Genomic DNA, 27,205 nt, shown 5'->3' on the forward strand with positions numbered 1-27,205 from the left:
ATAGGCTCCTGCTTTAAATGTTTTTAACAAACTTTTGGAGTATTTAAAAAGGTTGTTATACACTCTTAAAGTTTGACAACAGTTTAGAGAGATGTGTGAAAGTGTGAAAACAAATTTGAGTTTTCAAGATTTGCATTCAAGCTTTTAGGTTTTCTCAAAGAAGTGAAATATGATTGTTGTAATCTTTTGATTTGATCTTCCTCAAGTGTAATCCTTTCTGTATCTCTTGAATTTCTAAATACTGGTACGTAAGTGCAAAATCAGAGGGTGTTCTGATTTATGTGGTGTTTGTGTGCCAAAGGAAGTGTGTGACTTGAGGTGTTCAAGGTCATTTCTTTGGTGGTGTGTTTGTAATATGGATTTTGATTGCATAGTAGATACCCAGTGGTTTCTGGGTACTAGATGTAGCTATTGGGATAAGAGTGAACCAGTATAAATTGCTTGTGTGCTTTTCTTTAACCCTGAACTCATGTAAATTATGTTTTTAAGTTGTTTTTAACTCTGCTGATAAAAACAACTGGTTGATTTTCTGACAATCAACTTAAACAATTTTTTATTGATTGCTTTCTGGATTTCTATATCTGTGATTCTGTATTGAACTTTATTATACCTTCAAAGTTTGCGAAAATCTTTCACAAACAATTCACCACCCTCTTGTTTTAGGCCATATATTCTAACATATACGAGTTTTAGTATCCACCAACTTTACTTTAAGTAGATATTTTTAAGGATGTATTTTCACAACCATCTTAAATGTCTAAGATTTACAACCTTATTAAGGGTCGAAGCTTTGCTCAATCGAGGATAACTTGAAATGCTTTAACCGCTTTTTATTCAAATGTTACCCCTTTTACATTATTCCAACCTCTTATCGCTTTCTAACTTTTGTGAGATAAATTTTCTTCATCCATTGCCATTTTTGTTTATGTTCACATTACACTTTCTTCCTAGGTATGTTTCTAATGGCTTCCTCTTTTTTGTTTTCTAATTCTTCCATGGAAAATAACCCTTTAATTAGATGAGAGGTTGTTGTCGTAGGAAATGAATCATCTTTGAGTTGCATGGACTTTTTTTTTGTCTAGAGGAAGAAATTGTTTGTCTTCCCTCCTCTAGTCCAGTGGTTCTTACCATGATGTCGATTATAATGGTTGCATACGGTTCTTTAAGAGTGGGTAAACAAAAAACTCCATCTTATGAGGTGTCTAAGACAAATGTGGCAAACAGGGAAAGAAAAGAAAAATTTCCTTCAATCCTTGACGTCGAGTACTTATGGGTGCTTAGGTTGGTTGTCACCTATCCTTCTCATTTTACCTCTAGAGATGTCGTAGAATAGTTGATTTCTTCTTTTACTATATTCTTTGATAGTATGACTGAGTTCATTGTAGTTGAAGCGTGTAATGTCGAGGATAAACAAAACCTAGTATTATAGGTAAAAATTTCATTTTTTTTATGAGTTCTTCTTTAAAGAGCTCAACACTTTCTTTCCTTTATCTCCTTTTGAGTTTAGGATGTTATCAAAAATTAATGTAGCACCCAACCAATTTCACCCTAGCAATTGGGTCTTCCTAAAATTCCTCCAAATATTGTGTCACACTACCTTTAAATCTCTGTGACCATAAAATAAGTTATATATATATATATATATATATTTCTATCAATTAAAGCATGACTTAGAAGTCATTTGGGTATCTCTAAATGGTTCTCAACATGGTTTACCTTTTCCTATTTTACACATCTTCTTTCAAAAACTTAAAAAATAAGTTAAAAATGTTCTCTTCAAGATCTTGACAAAAGACTATTTTTCCTCTTTACTAGCAAAGATCTCACAACTTTAAATTAAGAACGAAGTGCCTTTTAAGTGTCAAGGAGATGATAGATTTTGATATCCTGAAAAACCTACCTAGACCACTAAGCAACATAGGTCTCATTAGTGTGCCTCTTGCCAAGGATCACATATCCTTCTTTTTGGGTAATATTTCCTTTTATCCTTGTTGATCTTTGTAGTGCTTTCCTCGGGTTAACTCATTGTTTTTCTTTTAGGCAAATATCATGGGAAAATACTTTGATTATAAGAAGCTTTGCACCAAAGTTGATGCTCCTGCTCTAGAGAAGGATCTTCTATCCAATTTTCAAAAACCATAAAAAAAAAAGAAAAATGGCTGCAACCACAAAAGGGTTTTGTTGTTCTTCAAACAATGACTAACACACTGATAGTTCCTCTAGTTCCAAATGTTGGCTCCCACTAGTTTGTTAATATGAAGTATAAAGGGTCCTCTAGCTCAAATTGACCATGTATCCAATTCCATGACTAACTCCAACTCGTTATGACACATCAACATGACGTCAAATCAAGTAAGGACCGATGGAAATGGGCTTTCTAGTGCTTATGATGTCAAGCTACTCAAGATAGCGAGACTGATAGGTTGTTTCTAGTCTGCAAAGATAATGGTGATGAGGTGAATGGCATCCTTCTCTATTGGAAGGGAGTTACCACTGATAATGTTCAAATGACGGTAAAGATCCAGAAGTTGAAAAAAAAAACAAGAATGGGGAAAAGAAATGTCAGGATTGGGGGAGGAAAGAGGTTGAGTGTGACCTTACGTCATTAGCTAAATCCTTACAAATTGCACAAAGTCAAGAAAGGATAAAAAATTTAGATGCCGAGGTGCACTGATGAAAACCTATACAACCTCGAAACATTTGGCTAAGAATATTGAAAGCAGAAAAAAGAGCTCAGAAGACTCTTATCTCAGGGGAATTAATTGTTGTCTGTTCTTCCATTTTTTTTCTCTAGTTTTATAAGCATTGTATAGAGTATTATAATGATGCAAAACTATTTTGTTTTGACTTTTTCTTTGTTGTAATTTTGTATGTTGTGGAAGAATGAACTTGAAAGTGACATCAATGGTTGATTAAAGTGTGCAGAAGATGAAATGAAGAGGAGAAGTAGAAGCTTAGAAGAGGTGTGACCAACTTCTAAAGAGATTCAAGCAAAACACTAATAGAAATGCAAACTTGAGAGTGAGAATTTGAAGATAAATGTGTTAGAATGGATGGCTTTAAACTAGAGGTGGGGGGAATGGTTTAAAGAGGGATTTCAAAAACTTTTAAGTCAAGAATGAAATTATCTCAAGAAACAGTTGATAAGGAATCCAGTTTGCCAAATCACAAAGCTAAAAGCAAAGCACTAGAAAAAAAACAATCGGTTGTTTATACCAGTATACAAATATCAAAACTGAATTTAAAGAGTTAAGGGAGAGAGAGAATGCACACAGAGATTTATACTGGTTCACTCTAAACCCAGAGCTACATCCAGTCTTCTCAGAAACCACTGAGGAATTCCACTAAGCAATCAAACCTAGATCACTTACAACACAACCAAGAAAGTGACCTTGATCCCCTCAAGACACACACTTCTCTTGGCCAACACACCAACACTAAGAATGTTGATCTTGATCCCCTCAAGAACACACAACACTTCTCAGAAAACACACAGAAGAAACTTGTTCAACAAATACAAGGATTACACTTGTTACAGAAGCAAATATGAAATCAATACAAGCAGAAATCCTATCTCACACTCTTTGATCAATCTCAATCTCTAAGCAATCTCAACTCTTTGAAAAACTCAAATCTGTTCTTTTTTTCAAACCCATATCTTTTTTACTGAATATATTCAAAGATGTTGTTTGTTATCAAATCTTAACAAACTTATTCATTGCATTTAAAGATTGGTCAAAGCATTAAAGAATGGAGCGTAATCAGTTAAAAACATTTAAAGCTCAGTCAAAACAAAAACCATTTTTCTGTTATGGTACCAAAACAAACAATCTGTTGTTTCCTCGAATCAATCGGTTGTTTTGGTTTTAACAGCTCAACCATTTGAAAAACAGTTTTCAATCTTTTCTAAAAAAACCTAAGTATAAAACAATCGGTTGTTTCGACAAAACAATCGGTTGTTTTTCACTTAGTTTGAAAAACACTTTTCTTTTAAAAGATTGAGAATGCCTATGCTTTGGATTCAATCAAGAGTGGATTACATAAACAATCTACCCCAAATCCTATCTAAGACAGCTCAGCAACAGCAAGCACAACCAAGCCTTCAACATTCTTCAAAGGGTTTGGATTCTTCTAAGCTTGAACACCACTTGGTTCAACAAAATGAGCTAGCAATTTGGGCAGCATTTCATTGTCAATTCAAATATGAAAATTACATGTCTACACACCTCTATTTATAGCCTAAAATGGTGCCAAAAATTTGATTATACTCTCCACTTAAATCTTGACAAATGTCACTCTATAATTGGAGCAAATCCTCTCCATTCATAGTGAGACAAGTGGCGGTTTGTAAGTGGAGAGGAATCCTCTCAAATGAGGTGCATCCATGTGTCACTCATACTTTCCATGTGCTGGTCCAACTGGCCATTCACATTTCCCTTGCCATGTAAGTGTCATCCATGCCTCCTTCGAATGCTTTCCAAAACCCTAAGGTTTTATTTTGGGCAAAAAGAAGCCCAAATGTGACTCTATCTAGATTTTGTTATCCTATTTAAACATCCTATTCTATTAGGCCCAATACATGGCCCAAAAAATATATGCCCAATACATGGCCCAAATACAAGCCCAATACATGGCCCAAATACAAACCCAATACATGGCCCAAATACAAACCCAATGCATGGTCCAAATATAAGCCCAAATAAGGTCCAAATAAATCCTACACTACTCTTTACAAAATTTACAAGACTAAGAAGAAGAAAAATACTTTACAATCTCTTCAGTAAGTCTCAATCTTCGTCTATCTTCTTAGCCCAAAGTTTTGAGGCTGGATGGTTTTCATCATTCCCTCCCCCTTGAACATGACATGTCCTCATATTTGAATGGTTCTCAATGACAACAACATTTGTTTATTTGTTATTTTCCTCCTGGATCAAATATCAATCTACAATAGACATGAAAGAAATATGAGATAATTTTCTTTATTAAAAGAAAATTAAAACAAAAGAAAAGAAAACAAAAATAAGGTCCTTTATTTTTATAAATTTTTTGAAAGAAAAACACATGACCTTTTTCAAAAATATTTTTGTTCATTTTGTGTTGTTTATTGCCCAAGCTAGGCAACAACATAACAAAGTGTTGTTTTTGAGATTCTTGTGATGAAGAATGAGCATTATATAATTGAAAAAAAAAGAGTTTAAAGTATTGCAATCTCCCTTTAAGGATTCTTTCTCAACTATGCTTGTCTGGGGTGTCATAAAAGACTCTTATTCTTTGCTTTTTTTTATATAAAGTTTTCATTTTTGGCATCACTATGCAACTTGACATCTCAGCTATGCCATTACACGAAAAAAGTATTATTAAAAATAAAAAAAGAAGAAAGAGAATACACAAAAGATATGCGGGGACTAGCCCAAAACCCATATGTTAACAAAAAATAGTACATAGGTAGACTACACCTATTCATAAAGAATTATAAAAACATACTAGAAGGAAACCTATTGTACCAATGAAATGATTCTCTGTGAACAAATCCTAAATTAGTCAACTTATCAGCACCCACATTTCCTTCACGAAAAATATGAGTAAACCTAAACCTGATTTTGTCACAACAATTAAGAAGAGTATTACATCGATTACGAGGCATCCATGGTACATTAGTTCTAGCAGTAAATGCAACACAAACCAAGACAGAATTACATTCAAGCCATACACTAGTAAGCCCCATCCTTTAAGCTTCCTCCATAGCATATATAACTCCATAAAACTCATCAACCAAAGCAGTCTGAAAATCAAGAAACGCAAAGAATCCACCAATAAACTCCCGCATACTCCCACAGAAAATACCTCCACAAGTAGCAAGACCAGGATATCCCTGAGCAGTTCCATCAATGTTAATTTTAACATAGCCTAGTGTAGGGAATTTTCATCTAACAGGAAGAGGACGAAGAACTTTACCAGTGCAAGTATTAATACCAAAAAACTTAATGACATTGAAATCCAACATATCATTTTTCATTGAAACTTTAGACGAATATCCCACAAGACAAGTTAAATCCTTAATTACCAAAATACCCTTAGAAACATCAATTTTATCCTCAAGTCTAGCATAATTCCTCATACGTCATAACATCCAAATAGAAAAAGTTATCATAGCAAGTTTAAGAAATTTAACCAAAGAACTACCATCACTCTTAATAAAAGAAAGAAGATAATCCTTATTAGAGAATTGAGGAGTGAGAAAAATCTACCGAACCCAACTCCAAATACGCAAAGCAGTAGAACATTCAAAACATAAATGATGAATAGATGCCTCATGCTTTCCACAAAGCGTACACATAGAACATATATGCAAACCTTTATACTGAATATGTTAGTCTGTAGGAAGTCGTCCATGAAAAACTTTCCAAAGTACTAAAGTTTTGGAAGGCACAATAGATGAAGACCAAATGAATCTACCCCAACCACAGGGAGCTCCTGGTTCCAAGAAAAAAGTCCTAACCGATTTAAGAGTGAAACGACCAAACTCATCTAGAATCCAATTAGGAATATCATGATCCTCCCTAATTATGATATGATTACACAAATGAGGCATCTACTGTAAACACAAAATAATATTTCAATCACAACCAGTCCGAAACCAAGAGACTGTATTTGGAATGCTAGCACCATCAGATAATCTTGCAATATTTGCTAAAGAAGTAGTAGAACACCATTTATCATTCCAGAAATTAATAAAAGTACCTGTACCAATAGTCCAAGAAGTATTATCAAGTGTGTTGAACCAAGTGGTGTTCAAGTTTTGAAGAATCCAAATCCTTTGAAGGATGTTGAAGCCTCTGCTATGCTTGATGTTGCTGTGCTGGTTTAGCTTAGTTCTGGGGTAGTTTATATGTTGTAATCCACCCTTTGATTAAATCTAAAGCATTAGCATTCTCAATCTTTGTGAAAGTAAAATGTTTTCAAACTAAGTTAAAACAACCGATTGTTTTGTCGAAACAACCGATTGTTTATACTTAGGTGTTTTGAGAAAAAGATTGAAAACTGTTTTTAAAATGGTTGAACTGTTAAGTACCAAAACAACCGATTGATTCAAGGAAACAACCGATTGTTTGTTTTGGGACCATAACAGAAAAACTGTTTTCTGTTTGACTGAGCTTTAACTGATTTTACTACTTACGCTTCATTCATTAAATGTTTTGACCAATCTTTTAATGCAATTTAATAGTTTGTTAAGATTTGATAACAAACTACATCTTTGAATATATCCAGAAAAACATATTTGAGATTTAAGAATCTTTGACAAGTTTTTCCTAAGAGTTTTGAGTTTTTCAAAGAGCTGAGATTACTAAGAGTTTGTGATTGATCAAAGTGTATGGAATAGGATTCTGCTTGTATTAATTTCAGATTATCTTCTGTAACAAGTGTAATCCTTGTACTCTGTTGAACAAGTATTCGTTTATGTGTTTTGCTAAGATTGGCTGTGTGTTCTTGAGGGGATCAAGATCAGCAATCTTAGTGTTGGTGTGTTGACCAAGGAGAGTGTGTTTCTTGAGGTGTTCAAGGTCATTCTCTTGGTTGTTGTGTAAGTGATCAAGGTGTGATTGCTTAGTGGATTTCCTCAGGGTTCTGAGAAGACTGGATGTAGCTCTGGGTTTGGAGTGAACCAGTATAAACAACTGTGTACAATCTCTCTATCTCTAACTTCTTAATTTCAGTTTATTTGTTGTTTGCTGGTATAAACAACCGATTGTTTCTGCGAAACAACCGATTGTTTTTGCGAAACAACCGATTGTTTTTGCGAAACAACCGATTGTTTTTCTGGTACTATAGCTTTTGCTTGCTGTTTTGGTGAACTAAATTTCTGAATTAATTGTTTCCTGAGATAAATTCATTCTAGTTTTGAAAAGTTTGCGAAAACCCTCTTTAAACAATTCACCCCCCCTCTAGTTTAAAGCCATCTTTTCTAACAAAGTGTAGTAGAATGAAACTGCTTAATCCTAGGCCAAAGGCATGAGGATCTATAAACCATTGTAAGTCGTATTGTTGCTATAAGCAAAGTTCCAAGCAAACTTAAGAAGATATGCATTATTTTCATGACGAAGGTTAATAATCTTCAAACCTCCATTCTCAAGAGGAGAACAAATCGTAGCCCAATTAACGGTAGTTATGCCTTTTTTCAGAATATCATCTGCCAAATAAAATTTCGGCACAACTGCTCAACTTGCTTAAAAAGTGAAACGGGTCATTTATACATATTAAAGCTATAAGATAGAAATCCAGTAATCACCGTATTGACCAACTAAATCTGACCCATCATGCTAAAAGATTTACCTTTCTAAGATGCTAGTTTCAATTTGACTTTATCATCCAAAGGTTGAAGAAATCAACACTTTGGAGCACCAACAAAGATAGACACTCCTAAATAAGTGAAAGGAAAACAACCATGAACACAATAAAGAATATGTTGAATTTTGGTGACAAATCTTGCAGAATTATCCATGGTGAAAAAAACTACTCTTAGAATTATTAACATATTGACCTGAATAATCACCATATGTTTTAAGAAAAATACTCAAATTTCTAAGAGACTTATTATCTGCCCTACAGGAAACAAATATGTCATCAACATATAAAATATGAGAAGGAGTGAGATAACCTTGCAGACTAGCCATATGTAGAATCTTCTTATCATTCACAAGCTTAAAGATACCTTCTTTGTTGGTTTCCTCTTCTTTTTCAATCAATTCTTTAGTTGAATTTTCTATGGAGGAAGAGTTCATAGCTATATCTGGTTCAACTCTAGACACAATTTTTTCTTCAAGCATATCCTCACAATTTTTTTTAATGGAAGGAAGAATGTAATCAATATCTGGTTCAACTCTATAAAAAGAATTTTCTATGTCTTCCTTTTCTATTTTTCTTTCCCTTTCATCCTCTCCTGACCCTTCATACCTGGATTTGGAGGGGTAACCCTCCCTCTTAAACTCTCCCTAGAATAGGATGTATTAAGATAGTCTTCCATAGAGGTAGTCCTTCTTGTAATTTGTTGTTCTATCCTAACACATTGTTGATTTTCTAAAGTTGTCCACCATTTCATAGTTAGTCCCTTAAAGCTACATGGAGCCAAAGATATTCTTCTTTCATAATCAACTTGGTGGCAGTCAAATATTTGCTCTACCTTCATCTCTCATTCTGAAAATTCTTCTACAATATCTCTACCATAAAAAGGAAGAAGGTTTATCCTTCGTTTTCTTGAAAATGTTTCGTGTCTAGGTCTGTGATGATGTCTTCTACGTGTTTCCTCATTATGATCAGATTTACTATCAGATTGTTCATGATGATTGTTCTTGCTGGTTGACCTGCTCGTTGGTTGATTCTAGCGACAAGCTCTAGCTCCGTCTATCTCTGTTGGAATCTTCTCTTCCCCTTGTTACGTTGGAACACGACTCTATTGAGATAAAGGGGGCCCTACCTGTTGATTGCACTCCGACGATCAAGTCAGTATTGGGCTTATAAGAAACAAGAAGTAGTAAGTTTCATTCTTAGAAACAGCGTACCTTAACCTGGGATCTCAAGTCCCCTTTATAGTTTACCTCTTGTAACAACTTTCTATCACGAGGATATAATCTCAACAGAGATCATACTCAATAGGAAAATATTTCGCTCAAGGGCACACCCTCATGGTGTCACAACAGAACGAAAGCTTCCCTTCATGGAGTGCATAAAATCATAACAGAATAACCACTAGGGTACCAACTCATGTACCAGCATCAGAGGTCCAATTTGTTTACGTAGCCACGCTTAGCATGGTGCTATGTTATCTTTTGAACACATGCAACCTAACCTCTACGTGCCTTAGCACACATGGGCTTAGGTTTTAAAAGGAAACATTTACATAGGCTAGACCCCCTGCATACTAAGTACACCACAAGGTCCAAAAGTACACTTTTCTAGCCGCTTAAGCCTTATACACAAGGAGTTATACGAAAAAGGAACTAACACATACATCTAGGGCCCAATCTAATGACCCACCAACTTGGCCCAAGAGCCAAGATGACCTGGCTACGACAAGTGTTGAGGTCCGACCTCCGAGCACTGAGCTTTGAGCGCTCTGGTCCAGTACACAAGCCCTCCAAGCTCGAGCTGAGCTTGCTTCAGTGAAGAGGCTATTGCTCGCCCTTGGTGGCTTACGTGTGTTGTGGGTAGTGGCGCGACACACGAAGCGTTTCTGAGTGGACATCTCACCATACTCCATCGTGAGTGTACACGTGGCCCTCGTCAACGACTGAAAAGCATTGTCGCTTAACCTTTCTAACACTATGCCTTTTAACGTGGAAAACCTCATCGTTTCTCACTGTTCCATTTCTTCTTCACAAAGCTTTCGCGCCTCTCCCAAACTCTCTGCACCTCCTTCCTCAACTTTGGAAACCTCTTCGACTTGACTCACTCTTTGAATCAAGGTACCTCCTCTGAGTCATGACTATGTACTAGAATCGTTTAACACTTTTATCATGATCATATCACCTGTTATGGGATTGTTCTGTACTCATTTTCTTGAAGATTTTCAGCCTATCCATCTCCAATTCATGCTCTCTTAGCTTTCCAAATAATGAGGCAATGGTCATGGAGGTGAGATCCTTTGATTCAGATATGGTAGTGACTTTGGGCTGCCATGACCTATCAAGACACTTGAGAACTTTGATGTTGAGTTCCTCTTTATCAAAAGTTTTCCCAAGACTCATAAGATGATTTACTATGTGGGTAAATCGTTTTTGCACTTCAACAATGGTTTTACCCTTTAGTATTCTAAACATCTCATACTCTTGTATGAGAGCATGCTTTCTTTCCCTTTTCACATCATTTGTCCCTTCATGAGTCACCTCAAAAGTGTCCCACATTTCCTTTACAGACTCACATTGAGATACCCTAAAAAACTCATTAGAACTTAAAACAGATATGATAATGTTTTTAGCAATGCAATCATATTGAACTTTCTTACTTTCTTGCTCAGTCCATTGGGACCAAGGTTTTTCAGAAATAAATTTTTCATCTTCAATCATGGGAATAAAAGGTCCATTTTTAATTGTATTCCAAATGCCTTTGTCAATAGCTTCAACAAAGATTTACATTCGTACCTTCCAAAATTGGTACCACAAAATAGTGGTGGTCTATTTATAGAAGCACCTTCCCCAAACAGTAGTTTATCGGCCATCAATTCAGAAATTTTGATCAACTTGAATATCTTTCAAGAACCTAGCTCTTGATGCCAATTGTTAGAATTGTAGGCTTTAAAAAAGAGGGGGTAAATTTTTTTCAAACGTTTTTCGAAAGTTTTGAAGGTATAAAGAAAGTCAAAGAAGAATCACATCCAAAGGAATCAAAGAACACAAGATAGAAAATAGTTTTAGTTGAATTCCAGAAATTCAACTGGTTGTTTCTGCGATTCAACCGATTGTTTTTATCAGCAGAGTGTAAAAACAACTTAAAATAGATGCAAGAGTTAAGGGATAGAAAGAATGACACAAGCAATTTTATAATGGTTCCCTCTTATACCAAGAGCTACATCCAGTTCCCAAAAACCTCTGGGTATCCACTAAGTAATCAAAAACCATATTACAAACACACAACCACCAAAGAAGTGATCTTGATCCCCTCAAGAACACACACTTCCTTTGGCACACCACAAACACACCACAGATCAGAACACCCTCTGACTCTGTAAACACCAGTACTTTACAGAATTACAAATAAAGAAGAAATATGATTGATCGCACCTGGTACAAATCAAATCAAAGTACACAACAAGTCCTACTTCACTTAGAGAAATATCCAAAGCCTTGAGTAATCTTGGAGAAAACTTGATTTCAAAAACTGTTCTTGTAATCTCAATGCTAGGAGCGTATAACAGAGCATTTATACTCCAATTAGTAGTTGAAAACATTTATTGTAAACGTCAAATCAATTTAAATCATTTAAAGCAGATTTAACGCACTTAACATAATTTTGTTAAGACAGTTAAAAGAACAATCAGTTATTTTGTCGAAACAACCGATTGAATTGGTTTGACAGCAAAGTCATCCAAATTTAAATCTACCAAAACCAGTTTCAAAAACCTTAAGTATGAAACAACCAATTGAAACGATAAAACAACTAGTTAAGCACAATGGTAACAATTAGATTTTTCGAGTGAACCTCTCGAGTCTGAGGGGACAAGTGTACCGGTCGGAATCGAACGAGACCTAGAAGCTTTGGTACCTGGTTCTTGTCGACCAACATGTTTAAAATGCATTAAGATCAGGAGGAGATTAACAAGTCTAAATTGTACGAAAAAATTAGGTAATACACTCTTAATCATGATCCAAATGTTAATCTGATCCACTAATAACAGACCGATAATAAGCATATAAATAGTTACAACTTCCGAGAAAAAAATGATGTCACTATTGCGCTTTAATTTCACCGAACACCAAATATCGAGTACTTACTTGAGCGTTAGAACACCTTTTGCAGGAGTCCTCCCGACCGAGAGCCTACGAAGAAAGAAAAGCTTGAATGGAGTGGAGGAGTGAGAGAAAAGGAAATGAGAGTTAGCGAAACTAGTTTGAGAAGACCAAAGAGGATTGTGAACTGAACTGATCGACCGAGGCAAAGGAATAAATTGTTTAGCAGGTAGAAGTTCTCTTAATATGAGAACAAAGATAAATAGGATGGAAAGTGTAGGAAAAATTTATGAAAGTTTGAGAGTAATGTGGTAAGTGTGATTAAAATTATATATTTTAAAATTGATAAAAATATAAGTTTACAAATTTGTCTTTGTATTTATAAATTGTTGAAAAAATAATTTGATTAATTTATTTGTAGATTATAATTGTTTTTAATTAAAATATTATGACCGGTAATTGAAACATTATTTTGTTTACTTTATTAGAGCTAACTTCGGAAAAATACAAATTACATAAAATTTTCGGAAGATGTTTATGACTGTAAAAACTTTATTTAAATTTTTTTAATTATAGATTATATATTTGTGAATTATAATTGTCTGCATTTAAAGATTATTTATAATTCTGTGAAAAGAAAAAAATGTCCATGAAAATTTGGAAAGTGAAATTTATGTATAAAATTTGTGCATAAAAAAATATTAAACAGCGTACATTACAAAATGTATTTTTAAAAAAAACATGAAATAAATAATAATGTTAAGCGAAAAAAGTATGGACAATCAATTATTGCTGACAACAAACAAACAGAATAGAAAATCGATTTTATGAGACAAGAATAACCAACATCAACATCGATTCTCATAGTGGATCAAGTGAGACAAAAAATAACCAACATTAATAATCAGAATGAAACATCAATACATCAATTATGTGAATAAAAAAACCAATATCAATGGCTGGTGAAAAATCGATGTTCCCTCAAAACAAACTTTAGATATCGATATTATAAGTGATAATTCATGAAAAAGTAAAGATATTACGAAAAACAAACATGTATTACACTGTATTTTTCATATTTTTTCTGCAATTGAATGAAGAGAAAAAAAGAACAACCCACTTATCATTTCACGCTGATAAATCATCGACGATCACGAAAAACAAAAACGAAACTTTCTCGCCATTCTATCTGCATAAAGAGTGTAACTCGAGAAACTGCGTAAACGAATCAAGCATCAATAAATAGAAAAAGAAAACTAAATTATTCAAAAGAATCTGAACTAGACCACTTGACAAAATACGAAACTATTTTGTAAAATAATACAGTTCGATTAGATTTAGTTTTTTAAAAAAAATTGTTTTTGCACACCATTTTGTGCACTCTGCTAAGCACCGACGGTAAACAAGGAAAAAGTAAAAGAATATAGATTTACGAATTCAATTTATTTTTTCTGTTTATGTTAAGATTTCAGTTAACAGTATGATGTCATGTACCACCGGTAAGGAAAGCAGAGAGAGATGGGTGCAAGAAGAATTATTGCAATATTATTTGATACAGAAAGAATATCTATATACAATATTTATAGAGTTTAAGGAGGCTTTATATGCACTTCGTTAAGAGCCCCCGTAAACTTAGGTGGGAGGATTTATCAAACACCCTAAGTTTACACCTGAAGGAGTGAAAGGGAGAGCCAGAAATAGGCTTAGTTAAAATGTCTGCAACTTGAAATTGAGATGGTAAGTGAATGAGAGTGAGACTCTTAGCAAATACGTGATCCCTGACAAAAAGAAGGTCTAATTCAAAATGTTTGGACCTAGAATGCATGATGGGGTTTACAGCTAGTTGAACAACACTCAAGTTATCACAGTATAGACGTGGTGAAGTGGAACTGATCCGCATCTCATACAGAAGGGATTGAATCCAGATTATATCAGTTAAGGCAGCAACAACACTCCTATATTCCGCCTCTGTGCTGCTGCGTGAAACAACTTTATGCTTCTTTGAAACCCACGAAACTGGATTGAGGCCAAGGAAAATACAGTAATCGGTTGTGGATTTGCGGTCATCTAAGTCAGTAGCCCAGTCAGAGTCGCTGAAGCCCATGATGGAGTATGACGGAGAAGAAAAAAGATGAAGACCATGAGACGAGGTGCCAGCTAGGTAGTGAAGAATTCGTTTCACAGCTTTCCAGTGAAACTGTTGAGGTTGGTGCATATATTGGCAAACACGGTTGACAGCAAAGGACAATTCTGGTCTAGTGATGGTAACGTATTGTAAGGCACCCACGATAGAGCGAAAAAATGTAGGATCCTCAACCGATGTGGAGCCATCAGCAGTAAGGCGAAGGGAAGAAACCATGGGTGTGGGTTGAGGTTTAGCATGGAGCATATCGGTGCGGTGTAATAGATCACGAATGTATTTTGACTGAGAGAGATGCAGGGAAGTATTAGCATGCCAGGTGACTTCCACTCCTAAAAAGTAGTGCAAACGGCCGAGATCCTTTAGGGCAAAGTGAGAGCTGAGTTGTGTGATAAATTGCTGCACCAAGGTATGCGAACTACCAGTTACCAAGATGTCATCAACATAGATGAGAATAAACAATGTTGCAGTAGTAGTGAAACGGGTGAATAGGGAAGTATCACTCTTGGAAGGTAGGAAACCCATTTTGAGAAGAGTGAGAGACAGTTTCTGGAACCGAGAGCGTGGTGCTTGTTTAAGATCATAGATGGCTTTGTGTAAACAACAGACTTGAGATGAATCGCTGGAAGAAAATCATGGAGCTTGTTGCATGTAAACCGGTGAATCAAGCTCACCATGCAAGAAGGCATTGTTGATGTCAAGCTGGTGAATGGGCCAACATGAAGAGAGCGCAATGGTAAACACAATACGAATGGTGGTTTGCTTGATAACTGGACTGAAGGTGTCGGTAAAGTCAAGGCCTTCACGTTGGTGGAATCCTTTGGCGACAAGACGGGCTTTGTACCGTTCAAGAGAACCATCAACGTTGAACTTTCTCTTGAAAACCCCCTTGCATCCAACCAGATTAGCGTTGGGAGGCAGCAAAGTCAATGTCCAAGTGTTGTTGTGAAGGAGAGCATCATACTCAGTTTGCATGGCACGAAACCAAAGTGGATTAGCCATGGCTTGTTTATAATTAGAAGGTTTAGAAATATTATGAGAAATGGAGGTATGAAATAATTTAGGTTTGGAAATACCTGCTTTGGCACGAGTGAGCATGGGATGAGTGTTAGTAGTTGGTGCAGGAGAAGGCTTGGTAGGGAAGACAGGAGATGGAACCGAAGGTAGAGGGGACTCCGTGAGACGTGGGGAAGTGGGGATGGAGGTATGAGGAGCGGGAGTAGTGTCATGGGGAATGGAAACAACAGTGAGAGGTGCAGTAGAAGAAACATAAATATCAGAACTATCAGAAGTGGAATGACGAAGAAAAGGGTTAGCTGAGAGAGAATAAGGAAACAAAGACTCATTAAATAAAACATTGCGTGAAACATGAAGCTTATCACTAGTAGTGAGGCAGAGGTAACCTCTCCTGTGAGGATCGTAGCCAAGAAACAGACATGAGGAGGAATGAAGATCAAATTTGTGTTGGTTATAAGGGCGCATCAGAGGATAACAGGCACACCCAAAAACTTTAAGAAACTTATAGTCAGGTTTAATAGCAAAAAGCGTAAGGACTAAGATCATTTAAAACAAGAGTAGGTAAAATGTTGATAATGTGAACAGCAGAGGTAAACGCTTTAGCCCAATAACTGAGAGGAAGAGAAGCACTAGCAAGAAGAGCAAGACCAGTTTCAACAATGTGACGATGTTTTCTTTCTACAGAACCATTTTGTTGGTGTGTGTGTGGGCAAGTGAGACGGTGATCAATACCAAAACGTTGCAATGTCTTTGTTAAAGCAAGAAATTCTTTTGCATTATCACTTTGAAGAGCTTGGATAGAAAACCCAGTTTGTTTTTCAGCAAACAATTTAAACTGTAAAAAGACAGCAGTAACTTCAGATTTAGAGTGAAGAAGATAGTGTTAGAATATATGGCTTTAAACTAGAGGGGGGGTGAATTGTTTAAAGAGGGTTTTTGCAAACTTTTAAGCCTTGAATGAAATTACTTCGAGAATACCTTGATTGAGAAATCAGTTTTTCAAAACACAAAGCTAAAAGCACAGCACCAGTAAAACAATCGGTTGTTTCGCATAAAAAATCGGTTGTTTATACCAGTAAACAAATATCAAAACTGAATTTAAAGAGTTAGGGATAAAGAGAATGCACACAGATGTTTATATTGGTTCACTCTAAACCCAGAGCTACATCCAGTCTTCTCAGAAACCACTGAGGAATTCCACTAAGCAATCAAACCTAGATCACTTACACCACAACCAAGAAAGTGACCTTGATCCCCTCAAGACACACACTTCTCTTGGCCAACACACCAACACTAAGAATGCTGATCTTGATCCCCTCAAGAACACACAACACTTCTCAGCAAAACACACAAATAAACTTGTTCAACAGAATACAAGGATTACACAAGCAAATCTGAAATCAATACAAGCAGAAATCCTATCTCACACTCTTTGATCAATCTCAATCTCTAAGCAATCTCAACTCTTTGAAAAACTCAAAAACTTGTGTTAAAATCTTATTACTCAAATCTGTTTTTCTGAATATATTCAAAGATATTGTTTGTTATCAAATCTTAACAAACTTATTTATTGCTTTTAAAAGATTGGTCAAAACATTAAAGACTAGAGCGTAATCAGTTAAAACATTTAAAGCTCGGTCAAATCTAAAACAGTTTTTCTGTTATGGTACCAAAACAAACAATCAGTTGTTTCCACGAATCAATCGGTTGTTTTAGTTTTAACAGCTCAACCATTTGAAAAACAGTTTTCAACCTTTTCTAAAAACACCTAAGTATAAAACAATCGGTTGTTTCGACAAAACAATCAGTTGTTTTTCACTTAGTTTGAAAACACTTTTCTTTTAAAAAGATTGAGAATGCCTATGCTTTGGATTCAATCAAGAGTGGATTACATAACCAATCTATCCCAGATCCTATCTAGGACAACTCAGCAACAGCAAGCACAGCCTAGCCTTCAACATCCTTCAAAGGGTTTGGATTCTTCAAAGCTTGAACACTACTTGGTTCAACAATCTTCCCCTATTTGATGAAGACAAATCCCTGGTGCTTGTGTTTGATCTGATTGAATCTGAAGCAGTACCTGCAAAACTAGCATATATACAGTCTAATGCTTCTTACAGCAGCAGGTTAGATTTTCACACAATCAAAGTATAAAACCTGAAAAATAATCGGTTGTTTCTATCAGCAGCAGAAAACAGTTTTATATCAGAGATTTTAACAGGTTACACAGTTCAGATAAAGATATACAAGAACCAATTAATTCTCCCCCTATTTGTCTTCACAAATAGACTTTAGCATGTATCAAAACAGATTTAGGAGAGATTATTAAGATCAAGGATACCTAACTCATTTCTTAGGAAGAAAAACCTCTCTTTTGGTAAAGGTTTCGTGAAGATGTCAGCTAATTGCAGCTAACTGATGTTCCTTTGAGATATTTCAGAATTCTTTTTGCAGCTTTGAAGTGTGACTCTTTAGGATTTGCTTGATATCTTGCACATAGATATACCGCAAACATGATGTCCGACCTACTAGCTGTTAGATAAAGCAAAGAGCCAATCAATCCTCTGTATTTTGTTTTATCTACATTCTTTCTAGCAGCATCAGCATCGATGTAACAGCTTGATGGCATTGGAGTGCTTGCTTCTTTGCAACTTTCCATTTCAAATTTCTTGAGAATCTCCTTGCAATACTTTGATTGACATAGAAAGATCCCATCCTTTGTTTTCTTAACCTGCAATCCAAGAAAGAAAGACAGTTCTCCCATCATAGACATTTCAAACTCACCTTTCATTGCAACCACAAATTCTTCACACAAACTATCTTGTGTAGCACCAAAGATGATGTCATCAACATAGATTTGCACAAGAATTATTTCTGCATTTGACTTTTTGATGAAGAGAGTCTTGTCTACCATTCCCCTTTCATAACCATGAGATAGCATAAAGTTGTTAAGCCTCTCATACCACTGTCTTGGAGCTTGCTTCAATCCATACAAAGATTTCTTCAACTTGAAGACATGGTTGGGATATTTATGATCTTCAAAGCCCAGTGGTTGATCTACATAAACTTCCTCATTGATGTAGCCATTCAAGAAGGCACTCTTGACATCCATTTGGAAGAGTTTGAAACCACTCATACAAGCAAATGCCAGCAGCAGCCTTACAACCTCCAATCTAGCAACAGGAGCAAAGGTTTCACCATAATCTATGCCTTCCTCTTGATTGTAGCCCTTGGCAACTAGCCTTGCTTTGTTCCTTGTGATCACACCATCTTCATCTAACTTGTTCCTGAAAACCCATTTCGAACCAATAATGTTCATTTCATCAGTTCTAGGGACAAGAAACCATACCTCATTCCTTGCAAACTGATTCAACTCCTCATGCATAGCTTCAACCCATTTCTCATCCTTGAGAGCTTCATCAATTGACTTTGGCTCAATTTGAGAGACGAAAGCTGTGTGCCTGCAGAAGTTTGAGATGGAGCTACGTGTGGAGACACCTTCCTTTATTTTCCCTATGATGTTTTCCACTGACAGATCTCTAGGAATCCTCCACTCTTTGGGCAGCTCACTCTGTTGCAGAATTTCAATCGGTTGTTTCTGCGAATCAACCGGTTGTTTTTCTGCACAAATTTCCAGCTTCTCCAAACTGATGCTCTATTCATCTTCTTCAGCACTGGTCTTTGGGATTTGATTGTTTCTGCGATCTACCTCATCAAAGACAACATGAATTATTTCTTCTACAGTCATCAACCTCTTGTTGTAGATTCTGTATGCATGACTTGTGGGAGAATACCCTATGAAGATGCCAAGATCCGCTTTCTCATCAAACTTCCCTAGATTTTCCTTTCCATTGTTGAGAACGAAACAGCAGCAGCCAAAAACTCTGAGATGACTGATGTTAGGCTTCCTTCCATTGAAGAGTTCATAAGGAGTCTTCTTCAAAATAGGTCTTATAAGCACTCTATTCATCACATAACAGGAAGTGCTTACTGCATCCGTCCAAAAGTACTTAGGAAGAGATGATTCACTAAGCATTGTTCTTGCTAGCTCTTCAAGAGACCTGTTCTTCCTCTCTACAACACCATTCTGATGTGGAGTTCTTGGAGTAGAGAAGTTGTGCAGAATCCCCATCTTCTCACAGAATTTGCTGAACTTCTCATTTTGGAATTCTCCTTCATGATCACTTCTAATAGAGCTTATGCTACTGTTCTTTGTATTTTGCAACCTTCTTGCTAGCTTCTTGAATGCAGAAAAGGCATCACTCTTTGATTCCAAGAAAAGAGTCCAAGTGTACCTAGATAATATGATGAACAACACGAGATGAAGCATGTCCAAGACGTTGGTGCCAAATATCATAATTGTTCAACAAAGTTCTAGTAGAAGCAGTATGAACAGCAGGGTGCATATGAACAGAGAGTGGCATAGATCGTTGTAAATGTGGAAAAACATAAAGACCATCATGAATTTTTCCTTGGAGAAGAGTCTCTCTTGTAACCTGATTTTTGACAAAACAGTGATCAGCAAAGAATTCAAGAAACACCCCATTATCACGGGAAAACTGTGAGACATTGATAAGATTTTTATTAACAGAAGGCACATGAAGAAGATTATGTAGTTTGAAAAAGTGAGAGGAGTTGGAAGAAGAAAGAAAGACAGATCCGAAGTCACGAATGGGCATACCTTAACCATTACCGAGTTGAACAAATTCATTACCAGTGTACGTGTTGGTGGAGGAGAAAACAGAATGGTCATGGGTTATGTGATGGGTGGTACCAATGTCGGGATACCACAAAGGATTTTGAACAGTTGAAGGAGTGCCCAAGATGGAAGGTTAAGAATGATTAGGATTTGAAGATGACGGAAAGAAGGTTGCATTAGCAGAAATTTGTGAAGGCCCCTTGATATCAGAACGAGTCCAGCAAGTGAGAGTCGTGTGACCATATTTGAAGCAGAGCTGACATTGGACTCGGGCAAGAGCGGTGGTAGAAGATTGATCAGTCCAGGGAGGGTGTGGGCCACGAGGAGATTGATACCTTTTGGTGTTGGTATGGGACCTGAAGAACCCGCGACCACCACGCACGTTATGGCCATGAAAAGCAGAAGTGGAGGAAGGTGAAGAGGTCCAGTTGTTGTAAGCAACATTTGCTTGGGCAAGAGAATTCTCAAGAGACCGATGTTTCTCGAACCGTTATTCTTGAGCAAAAGGTAGAGACTCAATATCCTCAATGGTGTAGGGATCAAGCTGTGAGGTAATGGACGTGATAAAAGCATCATACTCTTCAGGAAGACCATCCAAGACAGCATCGATGTGGTCTTCAGCCGTGATAGCAGAACCAGTGGCAGCGAGAGAGTCCACCACTTTCTTGATATCAAGAAGGTAGGTAGAGATGGAGCGGTCACGTTTAGGGGTTTTGAGTAGAAGCTTGAGTTTCCGAATTTTGGCACGAGTGTGGGAAGCGTAGTAGACGTTTAACTTGTCCCATGTGAGATAAGCAAATCGTAATCCAACCATTTGTGTAAGCATTGAAGGGGACATAGAAGCAAGAAGCCAAGCAACAAGCAGATTATCTTGTTGCTTGTGAAGAAGAAAGGCAGGGTTGACGGTGGTGCCAAACAGAAACCGAGAAGGGGTGAGGGGAGATTCCAAGAATGAAAGAAGATTGAGTCCCTCTACTTGAGCAAGAACTTGTTGGCTCCAAACCAGAAAATTATCATCCGTTAATTTGAGAGAAAGGGCAGTGGGAAAAGTGTGAAGCTGAACAGGAGATGGGGAAGAAACGGTTGGAGCAGATGTGGAAGAGGATGAAGAAGACATGCCTAGAAAAAAAAAGCTCTGTATACCATGTAAGGAAAGCAGAGAGAGATGGGTGCAAGAAGAGAGTAAAGAAAACCCTTGTATTATTGCAATATTATTTGATACATAAAGAAGGATCTATATACAATATTTATAGAGTTTAAGGAGGCTTTATATGCACTCCGTTAACTCCGTTAACACCACCAATTCCTCAAGAGATGAGATGAAGCTAATATAAATTAAATTTGGCAACTTCATTTAAAAAAAAATAAAGAACTAAATTTAAATAAACATGGAGTGAAAAAAATAGTACTTTAAGCAATTCTTTATGAGAAAAACACTACGCATTAATGATTTAAAGCAATTTTATATCATGTACAATACTTTTATTTACTTATTATAATAATCATTTTACAAATTATTTATTCAAGATCGAATGTTCCAATTGAATTCCTCATGTCTTCTTTTTTAGGACGATCATCCTTCTACCATGTCCTAAATGAGACAGGTATCTGCAAAGATACTCTAACGCTCAATTCAGGTGAGGTTAATATCAATGGTATAGTTCAAGATTCAGAATAACATTATCTTTCACCATTAGGATCCCTCCTTATTTATACTACTCTTATGGGCCTTGTCTTGCCAATAGACGTTCTTATCTCTTGGTATGGTGCGGGTGTTGGTTTTTGTCAAAAGGCTGCTATGCCATCTAGATGGTCGGCCATTCGACTTTGTGGCATAACATTGGCCCCGAGGCTTAAGCCTTGACGAGGAGGCGAAAATTCGTATGGCTGGGCTCAGTCACGTTTGTTTGACCATTAACTGTTTTAGCCGCGAGACGGGATGTTTGACTAATGGTGACGGTGACGTGACGTATGTTTGTCATGTCAGTTTTTGTACAGTCGCTGCATCTGGACCGTTTCCTGCGCCTTTGATATGAAGCTTGAGATTCGTGCAACGCTTGGGTTTTCCGCCCCTTCATAGTACTGTAAATAATGTGGTGGCCCATCCCTCATTTGTGTGTTTTCCCTTTCTCCTTCTCTAGTTTTCTCCGATCATCATCTCAACCTAACCTAAGGTAACCAACCATGTCTTCCTCTATGTCCGATAATTCTACCTTAAGAGTGTCTAGACTTGTTGGCACCATGTTACCGCGTGAGGTTTTCCACCTCTTGAATACTGATTCGGCCAGTTCCGAGTGTTCTTCAGAGTCTTCTCGTGTCAGTGGTAACGTTGTCGCGGGGGGGGGGGGGGGGGGGGAGGCTGCCGAGGACGCTTATCCTTTGGTTGTCCCTATCAATACCGCTTCTGAATAGGAAATCCCACCTATTTGGGCTGCTAAGTACGAGTGGGTTGATGTCGACGTCCGAAAACATTCTTCTCGATTTTGCAAAACTGCCTCGTTGAATTCGTTCAACGCTAGTATAGATATGTTGGACTCGGACGCATCGGATGGGACAGTTTCCCTTCGGAGGTGTTCGTCGTCTGACGTTGTGTGCTTAGGTAGAGACCCCGCAGTGGGTGATTGTTTTTTAATTTATTCATGTCTAATAACCAACATTCATGTTCGTTTTCCTTTGGATGAGTTTTCCATGGGCATGTAGCGCTCTTTAAAAGTAGTGTCGTCACAATTTCATCCGAATAGTTGGGCTTACATTCAACCATTTCGATTGTTGTGTATGTTGTTATATTTGAATCCAACTCCCCATGTTTTTCTTCAACTATATCGTACCCAGCCAGGAAACCGAGTATGGTGCTTGTTAGATCCCTTTACCTCTTCTTAGAAGAAGTTTAAAGGGAGTTTCTTCAAGGTTGTGGTCAGGGAGGAAGGTCGCCGCTTTTTTTATGATGGTGACGTTCCTTGGTTTCCCTTCTACTGGACTCGAGAACCGACACATTTCTGGACATGGCCAAGGTCGTTATTAACCCGGAAAGACTTGGAAACCTTGTCCATTTTAGACAGCTTCCCCAGAAAATCCCTACTCGGGAATTGTTGCAGGATTTCATGTCACCCACTCGGCTTGACGATTTTGAGGGTATGCTTTCACTTTTATCTTTGTTTTTATTTTTGTTTTAAATCTTGTTGACTTGAATTTTTTGCAACTATCATGTCTATTGTCACCCTTGAAGCCAGAAAACTCTTCTACAAGGAACTCAATGGAAAAAGACGGGGTGCTACCAGCCAAGATCCTCCCGCCCAAGTCGAGGTGGTGGAGCCTTTGGGTACAGTTTCGGCGGGCGAGACACTTCCTCCCAAAGACCCTTCATCGAAAGTGTGACGAGATAATGAGCACAAGAAGTCGTCTCGTCGCCACTCTGACAAGTCATCATCCAGGAGATCCCACAATCACGCTCATGTTGAAGTTGGGACGAGTTACGCTAGGGACTTTCTTGGCCGAGACATACGCTTTGGCGATAAAGTTTCGATTTCGTTAGGCTCGGTGGAGAATGAGGGCGTTAAGTCGGCCACGACGTCTGAATTGGCCGAGTCATTTTTTTGAATTGAGCACCCGAGCCTTGGTTCTCGCCAAACGGATGGGCATCGTTCTTAAGGAGAAAGAAAGTAGCAATTTGGAGAACCTTAAGGTTCAACTGTCTGAGTCCGCGTGTCGTTCCAATATGCCCTGCAGCGTCGTCCACCAGCCTGTCTATATTCGGAAGGGGATATGCGTCCTTTAAGCACACCTTGTTTAGATCCATATAGTTTGTGCACATACGCCACTGATCGCAACTCTTCTTTACTAGCACTATGTTTGTTAGTCACATAGTGTATTATGGCTCCCATCCGATTTAAGGAGGGTCTTCCCAGCAACATGTTGTAAGAGGTGTCTTTATAAACTATAAGATGCCTGACCTTGATGGTTTTATTTCCTGATTCTTCTCCAAACTTTGTGTAGAGGTTGACATATCCTCTTGTGTTTACTCGATCATGCGAGAAGCTAACAATGTGTTCGTTAAACGGGACTATCACATTCGAGGACAGGCCTTGTTTCTTGAAGGTTTTGAAGAAAATGGCGTCCGCCGAACTTCCCTGGTCTACAAGGGTCTTCATGATAGTGTAGTTAGCTACTTCAATTGTGATCACCAAGGGATCGTCCTAGTCCGGATCGATTCCCTTGAAATCCCGAACCGTGAAGGTGATAAGCGGCATGGTCCGTATCTTTTCGATAAAATTGACCGAGTACAAATTGCGTATATGGCGTTTTCGGGAGAAATACGTCGTTCCTCCACTGGTGAACCCGTCGACTATGATGTTAATTACCCTTTTGGATGGTTCGACCATGCGTCTCTCCCTGCCAACCCGTCGATCGGGGATTCTTAACCTCAACCAGAAATCTCTTCGTCCACCCCTCGACTCTTAGGGGGCGTACCTGTCATTTTTCTGTTTACTGATTCAAGTGACCAGCTTGGATGAGCTCCTCTATTTTGTCCTTTAGTGCGACACATTTTTCCGTGGTGGGCCCAAAGTTCCTATGATATCGGTAATGCCGATTTTGGTCGGCATTCAGTGGCGTTGGCGTTCTCTTATATGGCGGTATCAGATCAGCATTTCGGGCTTCTTCTAATATCATTGACCGCCCGACATTCAGGGGCATGTAGGGTGAAAATTTGAGCGATCTCGAGAATTCCTTTGGCCGCCTTGGCGGGCGTGTTCCGCTCGGTACCTCCCATTCCGACCTACAGTTCTCAGATCTATTGGCCATCCTCGTTTGAACTCTCGCATCTCTTTCAACTGCATGAACTTCGCAACTCTGTGCCGTAACTCGTCCATGCTCTTCGCCGGTTGCATAAAAAAACTGTCCGAGAAAGGGCCCGGCTTGAGGGAGGTTACTAGGTGATGTAGCGCCCCTTCTAGACTCAGATCTCGGATGTCGAAAGCCACTTTCCTAAACCTATCCATGAAGGACCGGAGTGTTTCAGGCCTTTCTTGCTGGATGTTGATCAAAGCAAGGGAAGTAAGGTGGTGAAATTTGCTCGTGACAAATTGAGCCGAGAATTTGGATACAAGGGTATCGAAGTAATAAACCGAGAATGGTGGTAGACAGGTAAACCAATTCAGTGTGGTTCCTTTTAGTGAAATATGGAAGACTCGACAGAATAGCTCATCAGCAGTTGTATACAGGTTGAGCTTAGTCATGTAGGCGTCGACGTGGTCATCCGGGTCCAAGCTATCGTCGTATTTTTCTATCGTTGGATTTATCCACGGTACTGACAAAGATACTTCCATAATTGCCTCAATTAAAGGGTGTTTTCGCAACAACTTCCTAGTGGCTCTGGATGAGACCATGAAGTTGGTGTGGTTAGGTCGAGAACTGTTTTCTTCCATGTATGTTTGAGTTTTATTACCGGACTGTTCACGACCCCTCAAGTTTTCGTCGATTGTCGGCGTATGTCCCATTTTTAGCTTTTTCTTCATCATCTCATTCTCGACTCTCAAGGCTTTTATTTCCTCAACATTTTTATGTTTCATGCTCTCGAATTCCTTCCTTGTATCCATCATCAAAGCCATTGGGTTTGCCGACGGTACTTCGTCGTTCTGTAAGCCATTTCCCCTCATGCTTCGCGTAGCTACCATGCGGTCCTTCGATAGGTTTTCTTTTGGCCCCATGGTGGGCGTCAAAGTGTACACACAATTTATCCGAGTCTGAATGTCCCCTATCGAATTCCTTTTGTCTTCTCTTCTAGGTTGACCGTCCTTTTACCGTGTTTGAGATGGGAGGGGTACCTGCAAAGGTACTCCGACACTCAAGTCAGGTGAGGTTAATATCAATGGTATAGTTCAAGAGAATAACATGACCTTTCATCATGAGGGTCCCCCTTATTTATACTAATCCGACGAGCCTTGTCTTGCCAAGATGACCCAAATAGGCCCAATAGAGGTTAATTTTGTTTTGTTACCTCTTTAATCGAGATTTGCGTTCTTATCACTTCGTATAGCGAGGGTGTTGGTCTTTGTCAAAAGTCGCTATGTCGTTTAGATGGTCGGCCATTCGGCCATTCGACTTTATGGCTTAACAAAGTGTTTATACATGACCATTAAACTCAATATATATAAAAATTATTTTTATCAGTTATAAGATTAGATTTCTGTTATACAAGGTTATGCTTTAACTTTACACTTTCTGCTTCTTGGTCAGCTTTTGTCTTCAATTTAGCATACACGTACCTAAGTAATCCAACGTTCAAGTTAGATATGTGTGAATTAAGTTATATGTGAGAATCAAAAGTTTATTATCTTACAAAATGTGTTCACCTATTTATAGTTTTGGTTATGGACCCTTACCTACGAGGGAGGTTAGGACAAACTTATGTAGACTCGTATATTCCTAATCACGCTTTAAAGACATAATTGAATTATGTAGTTGTTGATCGTTTTGGTACACCTTTTCTAATTAGGTTGAATAATTTGTTTTAGTCGCTAACAATTTCATTTGATTGATGTGTCGAGGTGTTATGAGAATTTCAATTTATCATTCAGTAGTAAAAAAAATATTTTTAACTTAACAAACTATTCACATTAATTTTAATTTGAACAAGTTACCAAGTTATTCGTTTTTAGAGTATATCTTTACCATACTATTGTTACATCGATATAATATAAACCATGAAAATTTCATGGTCATAAAGTATAATTATATTGTTTTATTATAAGTTATTTACTCTTTACATATGCTTGTTAAAAAAAAACAAAGTTAATCTACCACACTACATCTCTCCAATGCAATAAGATTAATTCAACTTGTGTCAAAATTGAGTCCCAGTCATAAGTCAAATTGGATTAAATAAATTCTGCATCAAAGTCCAATTTTGGA

The 27,205-nt window shown here is 37.6% G+C and overlaps 1 long non-coding RNA gene across 1 annotated transcript; it reads left to right on the forward strand.

The window, feature by feature from the left end:
* The first annotated feature begins 22,667 nt into the window (after positions 1-22,667).
* Positions 22,668-26,470, forward strand: LOC137825643 (uncharacterized). The gene is made up of 2 exons (XR_011083325.1): positions 22,668-23,428; positions 23,523-26,470. It is a non-coding gene; the product is annotated as an uncharacterized lncRNA (long non-coding RNA).
* Positions 26,471-27,205: the final 735 nt, after the last annotated feature.

Source organism: Phaseolus vulgaris, chromosome 8 (assembly GCF_000499845.2).
Source record: "Phaseolus vulgaris cultivar G19833 chromosome 8, P. vulgaris v2.0, whole genome shotgun sequence".
Classification (NCBI taxonomy): Eukaryota; Viridiplantae; Streptophyta; class Magnoliopsida; order Fabales; family Fabaceae; genus Phaseolus; species Phaseolus vulgaris.